At 25.3% G+C, this 11,562-nt stretch overlaps 1 long non-coding RNA gene across 1 annotated transcript; it reads left to right on the top strand.

The window, feature by feature from the left end:
- The first annotated feature begins 4,873 nt into the window (after positions 1-4,873).
- LOC130973791 (uncharacterized) lies at positions 4,874-8,021 on the top strand. The gene is made up of 4 exons (XR_009084298.1): positions 4,874-5,054; positions 5,150-5,203; positions 5,279-5,426; positions 7,536-8,021. It is a non-coding gene; the product is annotated as an uncharacterized LOC130973791 (long non-coding RNA).
- Positions 8,022-11,562: the final 3,541 nt, after the last annotated feature.

Genomic DNA, 11,562 nt, shown 5'->3' with positions numbered 1-11,562 from the left:
ATTTATATCAATCAATTAATTGTAATTTATTTTATTGATTATTTTAATTCATTAATTTATAAGGTACTTAATAACATAGAAGATTTGTTTTGATTAAATATAATAAATACATATTAATTTAATTAAGTAAATTATTGTCTCTTATGTTTCTTATTTGTTTTTTTAATTCATTCAATCCAATCAATTATAATAAATTAATTATATTAACTAATTAATTCAATCAACTATTTTTTAATTTATTTTTTTGAATTCAATAAATCAAATAAAATCAATTATACTAATTATTTGTATCAATTAATTGATTTGATTAATTCTTAAAATTATTTTTATTTAATTTTATTAAGATAAATATATCAAATTCTATTCCTAATATAAAAATACGAATTTTTATTCCTTCTATTTTTATTTTACCACTATAAAAGACCATATATATTAGAAGAAAATATCATTTGTTTACCAATTACTCTTTCGGGTAGTTTTTATAATAATTCTTTTTCTTCTTATGAGGTGTCATCGTAAGAAGGTAACCATTGTGGACATAAACCACCACACCCTCCAACTCCTGTTATGGACACAAACCACCACACCCTCCAACTCCCGTTATGGAGTGTTCATAATTTGGAACTTTATATGATATGTTAGTCATAAAGCATTTATGGATCACGGTGTTATCATTAATGTATAAATAAAAAAGTTCCGTATTTAAATTTACTCAAGTCATTTACCTATTCGTGTGGTATATTGTAGTGTAAAATTATTTTCAATTTGTGTTGTACAATGATATTATAGTCTAATTTAAACTTTTACTTTAGAATTGTGTTATGATTTTATGTCATTATTTTTTTTTAGATATCAAGTTGATGTATTTTTATTTATTATTATTGAAACAGATGTAATATGAAATTTATTAAAAAAAAACTCTCACGCTCAATTTATTTTATTGCAATCTTCTGTCTCTTCTACTTTTTTTATTTTCTTCTTATTCATTTTATTTTTTTTAAATATCACATAATTTATTATAATTCATATCATTTAATTATAATTTATGATATCAATTAGTTTAATTCATTAATTTATAATATGCATAATAAAATAGATAATTTGCTACTTATAATGTTAATTCTTCTAAAATGTAAATCTAGATATAATTATATTTTTACTTTTTGTTATGATCAAAACATTATTAATAATGAATAATAATTAACCACTCATACTTTTAATCAAAGTGTTTGGATGATTTTTTTGTTTATTAATATTAATTGTTTATTTTTTTATGTAAATAAATTGTATTATAATTTTATGTTAGTTCATAATTGATTAACGATTAATGTTCATGAAGATATGTTACTCTAAATTTTATATTTTACAAATATTTTATTTAAATGTATTTTTTTAAACATAAAAATTTATTATTTTAATTTTTTAAACATAAAAATTTATTATTTTTAATAATGTCATACTTTTTCTTTTTTTTTTTAATTCTAAATGAATATTTTATCAAATACTAATTAAAGTCATCTTTTCATTTGCTTTTACTAATTTATTATCTAACTATTATATAAAATTAAAATCGTATTAATGTATTTAATATTAAAGTTGGTTTGGCTTTTTATTTATAGTTTTTCGATTGTTTTTTAGTTTAATCCACCAAAACTATTCAATTATGAATAGTCACTTCTATCTTATTTTATATTATTAACTAATTAAAATTACTAAAATTTAATAATACAATTCTATTTTGTATTTTTATATTTAGTCCAATCCATCTAAGTTATATAATAATCGCTTCAGTTTTTATATTTTATAATATAATACTAAATACATTAAAAATAAAATAACATAATAAATTGTCATGTTTTAATATTAAATATAAAATTAATACATACAAAAATTTTCAAACTTTTAAATCAATACGGATTATTGTAAGTAACAACAATGCTTATTTATGGCATAAAACAGAATCTTAAGTTTTGCATATAAAAATTTAGAAACATATTATATATACAAATATAATTACATAGTGTTAATTTTTTTTAATGGTATAGACTAACACCTCTAATTTTATTTCATGGTTAAATTAAAAAGAAAGTTATTATTTTAAAGGTAGTAAAAAAAACAACGAAATTAATAAAAAACAGTTAACTTATATTATTCTTAATTTGTTCAATATATTACATTATTTTATTTATATTAAGATTAATTTTGAATATTTTAAAATAAAAAATATAATTAATAATAATTTGCATATTCAGTTATGTTGAGTACATGATATTCTATCTATTGTGCTGCTAAAAGTAAAAATCAGATAATAAATATAATTTTATCTCTTAATTCAATATATTTATTTATATTTTTTATTTTTTATGATTAATTGTGTATGATATTGGTATATTGAATAAAAATACCTACTATAATAACAAAAAATAGAATTAAATTTAATCAATAATTTTATACTCTTTACTTTTTTTTTCACCTTCATTTTGGATTTTAATTTATTATTCAAGGGTACTGAAATTTTATTGATACTGAAATAAAGTTACAAAATGATCCATAGAGTAGAATAAATAAAATAGTGTGATACCCATATTACAACATCCAAATGAAATAACCTAGGATCTAAAATGCTTGTCTTTTTCTTTCTCGCTATCTATTATATTATCTATTCTATTATACAAAATCAAATTTTTACATTTAATGATGGAGCTGATATAGCATATTTCTGAGAGTGTTTCTTAATTTATTTCTTTTAACTCATTAAATACAATTCATTATGATGAATTAATTAATTGATTTGATTAGATATTTAAGTATCACACAATTTAAAATTATGTATATCAATTAATTGATTTGATTTTTATGATATATAAACTTAAAGAATAAATTAAAATAAGATAATTTATTACTTACTTAAATTAAATATAATAAATACAAACTAATTTAGTTAGAAGTTTACTATTTTCTAATCTTCTATATATAAAAATGACAAAACAAAATTGTAAAAATAATCTTTTTATAACTTTTGCTATTTTAACTTTATTTTCTTTACTTTTTCTTTATGTGTATTTTTATGTTAATTTTGTTTATTTAATAACAAAATATACTCATTAATTCTATCATATAATAATAATATATTTTTCTCCTATATTAATCGAGAAATTTTAATAGTGATCAACTGCATTTAATGAAATGACTAAGAAGTGAGAATTACGAGAAATTAAATCTAAATTCAAAATGCTGAAATAAAAGAACTTGCATTACATGCATTAGCAATATATACCATTGTTGTTTGTGTTTTTTGTGACACTAATTAAAAAATTATCCCATTATTAAATATATTATTAGAGATAAATTATTAAAAAATATATAAAACTTAATTAACTATCATAATCACATTTAAAGTTATTCAAGTTATTTTTATATAATAAAAGTAATATATTTTAAAAAATATTTTTATATAATATAATTAACAAATATATGTGATATTTATCATAATTTTTGTTTTCAATAAAAAATATTATGGTGCTAATGTGATACATTTTAAAGGAGCATAAATATAGTTTTTATTTATAAAAAATTATAAGATAGTAATTATATTTTTTTTATTTTATCGATAATATTTAATTTTAATTTTATCTTTGACGTTTTAATATATTTTAATTATACCATTAAAATGAATAACATTAAGTATAAATAATTAATTATATTAATAATTTGATTTAAACAAAATAAATATTAAATTATTTAGTAAATAATGAATAAAGAAATGAAATAAACAAATTTAATTAAAAAATTTTTCTATTATTTTTTTATATATGTGAAATTATAAAGTACTTTATACTTTTGTTCTCTATCTTTCTTTTGTGTTTTAGTTATAATTTTTGTGATTTTTATTTTTTGATTTTGTTTACCTTTATTATATTATTTAAAAAAATATATTTATTATAATTATATAAAATCAATATTTAATGTATTATTAAATTAATTATTAATTAAAAATATTTTTAATTATTTTAATTATATTAATTTTAATTATATTAATTTTAATTATACAATTCTGATTTTTATTTATTATGCAATAATTTTATTAGTGGCAAGTTGTTATCTTAATTGTGACCCTTTTATAATAATAATAATAATAAGATATGATAATGATACGAAGTTGATACGAATTATTCTAATCATGATAAAAAATTATGATTTTAGTCCTAATATGATAAAATCATATAATTTTAATAAAAAATATATAATTTATAACTAACGTAAATAATAAAAAATTACCTTCATACTAACTAATTTACATCATTATTTTTGTTCTAATAAAATCTATATATAGTATTTTTTTGTGGTACATAAGCCTAGATTTAAGAATCAATTCATTTTTTTTAATTTATTATTTTTCTTTTATTACTTCATATAATAAGACTGTATTTTTTGTTTTTCATCGAAGTTGATCTTTTTAAGGTATAATTTATAATTTTTTATATACTCATTCTATTATATTATTCTTTTGATAATTTAATAATTGTTCTTATTCCAATTTATTCTTTTCGTCTGATGTTCCAGTGCAATTGTCTTTTGTCGCAATCGTTTACAATGGACCACATCTATGAAATATCTCATCGAATTGTATTCTGTAAACCCCGCAAAAATCGGTATATAATTAGTCAATAAATTGAATTTTCAATAGGAAAATTAAATACGCAAAACTGATATCAAAATAGGATAGAGCTTGTCGAAACGAGAATTTTGATACCAATTTCGAAAAGTTTGGCCCAAGATTGGGCCGGATGGGCCGAACTGGTTGAACCGGACCCAAAATGGGCCCAAGGCCCAACCAAACCCAATCCATTAAAGAGGCACAGCTTCTTATTTCCCTTCTTCTTCATTATTCACGCTGGGAAACATTTCTTAGGGGGAAGAAGAACACAAGCAAAAACCTAACCCTCACTTTAATTTCAAATCCATGTAACCTTTGATCCGGAGCTCCGATTGACGAACCGTTTGCGACCACGCGTTCACCGTGACGAGCTCTATGAAACCCATGGAACAATTTGGTAGGTAACTCATTATTTCCTTCTCAGCCAGCTTCTCCTAATTTCGGAAATTTATGAACAATTAAGTTAAAAATTGTTCAATTCTTGTGTTCTAGGTTCAAGTTAGCTTCCGGAACTTGTGGGCTCAAGCTATTGAGCATATGGGTATGGTAAGAACACCCTAACCCTAGCTCAATCTTGTTTTAGTAATGGAGAACTGAAATTGGAATATGTATATGTATTAGGTGTAGATTAAGTGGGTATATATGCATTGGGAATATTTAGAGGCTTGTTGGTGATCAAAGCTTAGTTTGTGGCTATTTTACTTGAGCTTGAAGAGGCTGTAATTTTGTGTTGAGAAGCTGCCTTGGGTGAATTAAGTGATCGGCCAAGGTATGGTTTAAGTTTCGCACGTTTAATATTTACGGTGTTGTGAAAACTTAGGTTAGAGGAACCATAGAATAAGTTGGATTGTTTGTTGTATTTAATGATTAGCCTTGTAATGTTGTTAGAATAGATTTGCTAGTGAATTTATATATTAGAATTATGATGTGTGAAAGTTATTAATGGTGTGCTCTTATATTTATTTATGATGGATTAGGATTGGTGTTGTTAATAAGGGTGTAGAGTTGTGTTGTGGTAGTATTGCATTTGCTGTGATTAATTATGTAATGATCGGAATTGCATGAGACCAAGTCTGGGCTAAACTTGGGAATATAAGGAACTAAACTGAAAAATTTGGGACCTTTTTGTTAAATATACAATTTATGGCAAATTTTTAAAGTTAGGTTGTTAAATCTGTCCTGCAGCAGAAAAGATCAAACAGGGCAGCAACTTGTTTGTCTTGCTGCGACTTCTACGAGTTGAGTTTTGGAGCGAAACTAATTTTGTTATAAAATTTGATTAACTAGCCTTATTTCTCTAAAATTTTAGAATTTTAAGAGTTGAGGATTGGGAGCTGTGAATTTTTGAATATTGGTGGTCAAAACTGAAAAGAAACAGATTTTGTCTCATTTTTACTTAACTTCCAGGTAATGTATCTTTTCATTAAAAATGGTATTGACTCAGAACCAATTGAGGAAGAAACCTGGATGAGTAAAGTTTAACTACATTACTTTTCAAAGTCATCGGATTTAACTTGGATTTTATATTGAATTTTGAATATCACATGCTGCTGCTGTTTTTCTGGTTTTATGCACTGCAGAGCAGTCACGGTTTTTCCTTTATTCCCGAGGCTAGAAAAATCAGAAAATTATGATATTTAGTTTGATTAGAAAGCTTATTTCAATATGAACGCCTGGACATAAAGTTTGTGCAATTCTGAGTTCATCTGCTATATTAGAAACAGAAAAGAAAATAGAGTGTCGAGGATGTCTTAATGATAGTCAGGAGTTCGAGAAGTTAAAGTGCAATCCTCGTGTGATGTGATTGATTTAATGTTGGAGTTGGGTTGATTTTAAAGATTATTCGATATTAAGAAGTTTGAGAAGAATTTGATAAATAGTTTGGTCAGGACCTGGAAAGTGTAATCAAGATGAATTATGAGGGAATGATGATGAAAAATGTGAAAGGGAAGTTGTTAACAAAAGGAGTTAACATGCCATGGCTTGATGAATGATTAAATAATGATTATGACTATGAAATGGCTTATGAATGATGATATCTGAGATACGAGTTTCCCTGGGTAAAAACCGTGGCTCGCCACCACGTGTTCCAGGTTGATTCTCGATACTCTGTTAACCCTACGTCGTAAGGGTGACCGGGCACGTATAAATTCCCGGGTATGGATAACCCCCATTGAGTGATTTTATGAAATATGAATGTGAACTCTATGCATAGACTCTTGGGGATGCGCGACGGGGGACAGTCTAAGGTTTTCGGACTTGTCGGGTTGGGTGGGTAACCGACAGATGGGCCCCATCAGCCATAGGACAGACATGCATCATATGCATTTGTTTGCTTTGATTGCTATGCATTTCCTGGGTTTGCCTAATTGATTTATATCACCTGCTACCTGCTATACTTGCTATATGTACTATCTGCTCATTACTTGTGCGTGAACTTGTTTGGTTGCTTGTTTTTGTTGCATTGTGGATGATGGAGGGGTGGAGGAAAGGAGAAATGGCTTGGTGTTAGATTAGGATTGAAATTGAGTAAGTTAGGCAGAACGTATTTCGGTTCGGTGGCTATTGTGAATTCGGTTCGGATTAACCACATGAACGTATTTCGGTTCGGTGGCTATTGTGATTTCGGTTCTATGCAGGTATGATTTTCGGTTCAGTGGGTTGCTGTTAGGTTAAGTTTGAACTTGAGTAAGTTAGGTAGATTTAGAATACCTACCCCTGTTTATGGCTTCTATTTTAGTGCTTAAGTTGGATAATTGAATAACGGAGTTCTAGGATTGCCTATGGCATTCTCAGGACCGTATTTCTTATGCGCGTGGCACTTTTACCATGCTGAGAACCTCCGGTTCTCATTCCATATTGTATTGTTGTTTTTCAGATGCAGGTCGAGAGGCTCCTCGCTAGGCGTCTGGATTCTGGAAAGCGAAGTAGTTCTTGGGTGTATTTTGGGTTCTATTTGTAAATATGTATATATATATATGTAGCTTACTCTCCAAGTAACTTATGTATGCTGCTCCTCTTAGAGGTTGAGGGAGAGATAGGAGTTTACTTTGGTATATTTTGGGGACACTTATGTATGTTTATCTGTATATATATCCTCCGGCCAGCCTTAGCTTCGCAGGCTGAGTCAGAGGCTAGTTATGCTGTTCCTTGGCTTTTCTTTATCCCTTCGCTTATTGTTCTATCATATTCCTATTAGGTTTCTTAGCACGCAAGTAATCCTATTCCTTGAGCGTTGCGCTTTTTATTTTGCGATTCTTGTTTACCCACTTTGTTTCAAGGCTCCTAGTATATTAATTTTTTTCAGTATTATATGTATATCCTTACTCTTAGAGGTCTGTAATACCACACTACCTCTGTTCTATGACTTAAGCGTAAAACATTGTGTAGTAGGGTGTTACATATTCACTGATTCAGGTTCTAACTACATGGATGTAAGCGTCCAAAGAAGCGGCAGTAAACTCTATTTTACCGAATGATGGTTGGATCTGCTCACATATTATGACCGACCAAATAAAATATGGGTAAAGTTAGTTTTCTTGGGAGGAGCTCAAAGGATAGTGTTGAGTTGTTATTCAGTGGGTTTAAATTATTTATTGTTTATTGGAGAACTTTCTGGATTAGAATTATCTAATAATTTGTTGTTAATTTTGAGCTGAGTTTGATATGTTCTTAGTTCAGAGTAAACCAACATATAAAAATTTGTTGGTAAATTTAAGATTACTAAATTATTTATGGTTACATTCAGTATGCATGTCTGATTTATTGAAGAAAGTAGATTACTAAAACTGATTAATAACTATTTTAGAGCTAATCCAATTAGCACTAGATTAAAAAACAAATAAATAATGTATAACATCTTACTTTTTTATTAATCAAATTATTATAATTCAAATTAATTTTAACAAAACAACTTAAAATTATAATTTCAATCTTATCACGTGCATGACAGGGTAATTACACTTGTATATATATATAACAAGTCTCAACATCAAATTTTAAATAATCAATAATGATATAACAAATTTCAATAATATCGTAAAGAAACAACGATGACATAACAATAAAAATAAAATTATAGGTTAGTTAAAATAAATAAATCACATTTTAAATATAAAATATTTATTAAATAATAATAATACATAAATAATATAAGAATGTATAATATATTGAATATATTATAAGTATAATTGTAAATATAATAATAAAATAATAATATTATAGCATATTGTACAATTTGAATTGGATGGAATTAGTTATGAAAAATATATTTGAAATCCAATTAAATGGGTTGCAAAAAAATTCCAATCAAATTCAAATGAGTGCGATTTTAATCGATTTTTAGTTTGGATTAGATTAGATGAACGATTTAATTTAGATCGGTTTAAATTTTAACAAACATTATGTACTCTTTGTGTACTCATACTATAATTAATTAACATCAATATTAAATTAATAAAAAAAATTTAGATAACAAAGTTAATTATTTATATCTTGCGATTAATTTTAAATTTCTCTTATTCATCTTAGACATTGTGAAAGGTATACAGAAAGAGAGATGAGAATTGTAAAAAAGACACCAAATTATGTTGTACATGCATCATCACGGCTCCCTTGTGCTACAATCCGGCATTTTGAGGATTATTTATCTTTTCTGCATAAACAGGCTTCCAAATACAAGAGTATCATGTCGTGATGTTAGTAGGTTATAATAGAGCATACTAATGTTTTACTACATGAATAGCCATGAGTCTGACTTTTACATACATAAATATCTAACAAAAAAATTAACTATTAATAAAATTAACTCACAAATTTACAAAATCAGAAAATAACAACAATATTATTTTAGAAAATCAACAACAACATTATTTTAAATAATCAACAACTCAGAATAATAAAAAATTAATAAAATCACACACACAATGCTGCTCTTAATGTATAAAGATTGGATTAAAAACTAATTAAGTGTGAATGTTTGATTGAGTGAAATCATTTATTTATATATAATATAGTTTAGAAAACTGCCAACTACCAAAATAATGAATTCATCATTGCATGTGATTATGTAATTTCAAATTAAAAAGGTTAACTCAAATACATTGTGGTCCAAAATATGATTTATGTGTATTTTAAAACTTTTAAAATGAATAAAAACAGAAAATTAAAAAATTATTTTGTGATTAATCTTATGTACTCCTCATGTACTTCTATTATAATTAATTATTATTAACATTAAATTAATACAAAAATAATTTAGATAACAAAATCGGAAGCAACTAAATTAAAAAACTAATATATTTTTAGTAAAAGAAAATTATTACTAGTATTATCATTATACCTCTATTTCGTCTTTCTTAAGTATTGTATAGACTTTGTATTCATGCCAAGTCTTGAGTCTATATTTGAAATCAAGTCCTCCATAAGAGTTCTTCCAAATTTTATGAATAGCAATATAGTCCAGTTGTAGATCAAACTGTACATTGAAAAGTTGTAAGTTTTGTATCTCTCCAACATGCGCAAATTCACCTTTGTTTCACATGCTTCAACTAGCGCATGTTGCATGAAAGAAACTAGTGCATGTTGCATGTAAGAAACTGAAAAACACATAAAATAAAAACAGATAATTAGTTACATGGTTTTATTTTAAACTTAATCAAATTTTATTTTAATTTTTACTCCCTGTATGTTTCTATTTGTCCTCTGATTTCGCACCACTGAAATAAAATCACAAAGATAATTCGTGGTCAAATCAAATGCCAGACAAAATAATCAAATTAAGAACATTGAAATATAACCAATTTCTAGAAATAATCAATCAACAAGTAAAGCATTTTATTTATTTCTTTGAGGGATAGTCTCACACAAAGTGACTAGGTTCAAAACAAAAAGTACCACTCTCAGCAGACAATTACACACAAGACACAAGACTAAAATAAAAGGTAGAAGAAGAAACATGTACACTAAGTATTAAGAGTGGCTGTATACTACACTTAACCAGCTTTATTCTCTAGGTTTGATGACTATACTTAAATATGTGCCCTAGACTTGATGACAAAAGTAACCAATTAGAATTCTTATAAAGTGAGAATTTGTGATTAGTCCTAGCAAACACATGTAATTATTAATCCTAACAAATTAGATTATTTTTTTATTAATTTAACGTTAATTGTAATTAATTATAATAAAAATATGTAAAAAGTACATAAAATTAACTATAAAATATATTTTTTTAATTTTTTGTTTTCATTCATTTTAAAATTTGATGAAATTGAAAATAAAAAGTAGAGAGGACTAGAAATTTTTTCCCCTAATATCAAAAGAGAAATAGCAGGAAAAATATCCCTTTTCTTTTCTTTACTCTTCCACCTTTTTCAAGGGAAGAAAAAGACCAAAATGATGAAAATAACTTTGGGTGATCTTAATTTCTTAATTAAAATGCTTATAATTAAGAAAGCTACTGGCACAGTAATAATAGTACAAAATTCTACGGTAAAAAGAGGGAATATCTTGAAATATACATACATACATATAGTCGGTCATTTTACTTTCTCACAATTTTTTTCTAAGCAACTTAAAAAATAAATATAAATTGTGTAAACATCAACATTATTTTTATAATAAAAACTTTACTAATAAAGTGTGAACAATGCACAAAACTAGTGATATTATCATATATAATCTATTATTAATATATAAAAGTAAATGGATAAGTTTATCCACGTTACTTTTAAGATATTTTGTTCTTTTTACTAATGTCATATTAGCAACATCACTTATTTGGCAAAATTTTAGAATCAACCACTAAATTTTTATCAAATCAACAAAAAAAATATACTAAAAAAGACATTGAATTCATATCCCTATATTTATTATATCTTACCATTATAAACAATATAATAAAT

Source organism: Arachis stenosperma, chromosome 4, assembly GCF_014773155.1.
Source record: "Arachis stenosperma cultivar V10309 chromosome 4, arast.V10309.gnm1.PFL2, whole genome shotgun sequence".
NCBI classification, from domain to species: Eukaryota; Viridiplantae; Streptophyta; class Magnoliopsida; order Fabales; family Fabaceae; genus Arachis; species Arachis stenosperma.
Note: the sequence above shows the minus strand (reverse complement) of the source record. Positions and strands in the feature narration are given on the sequence as shown.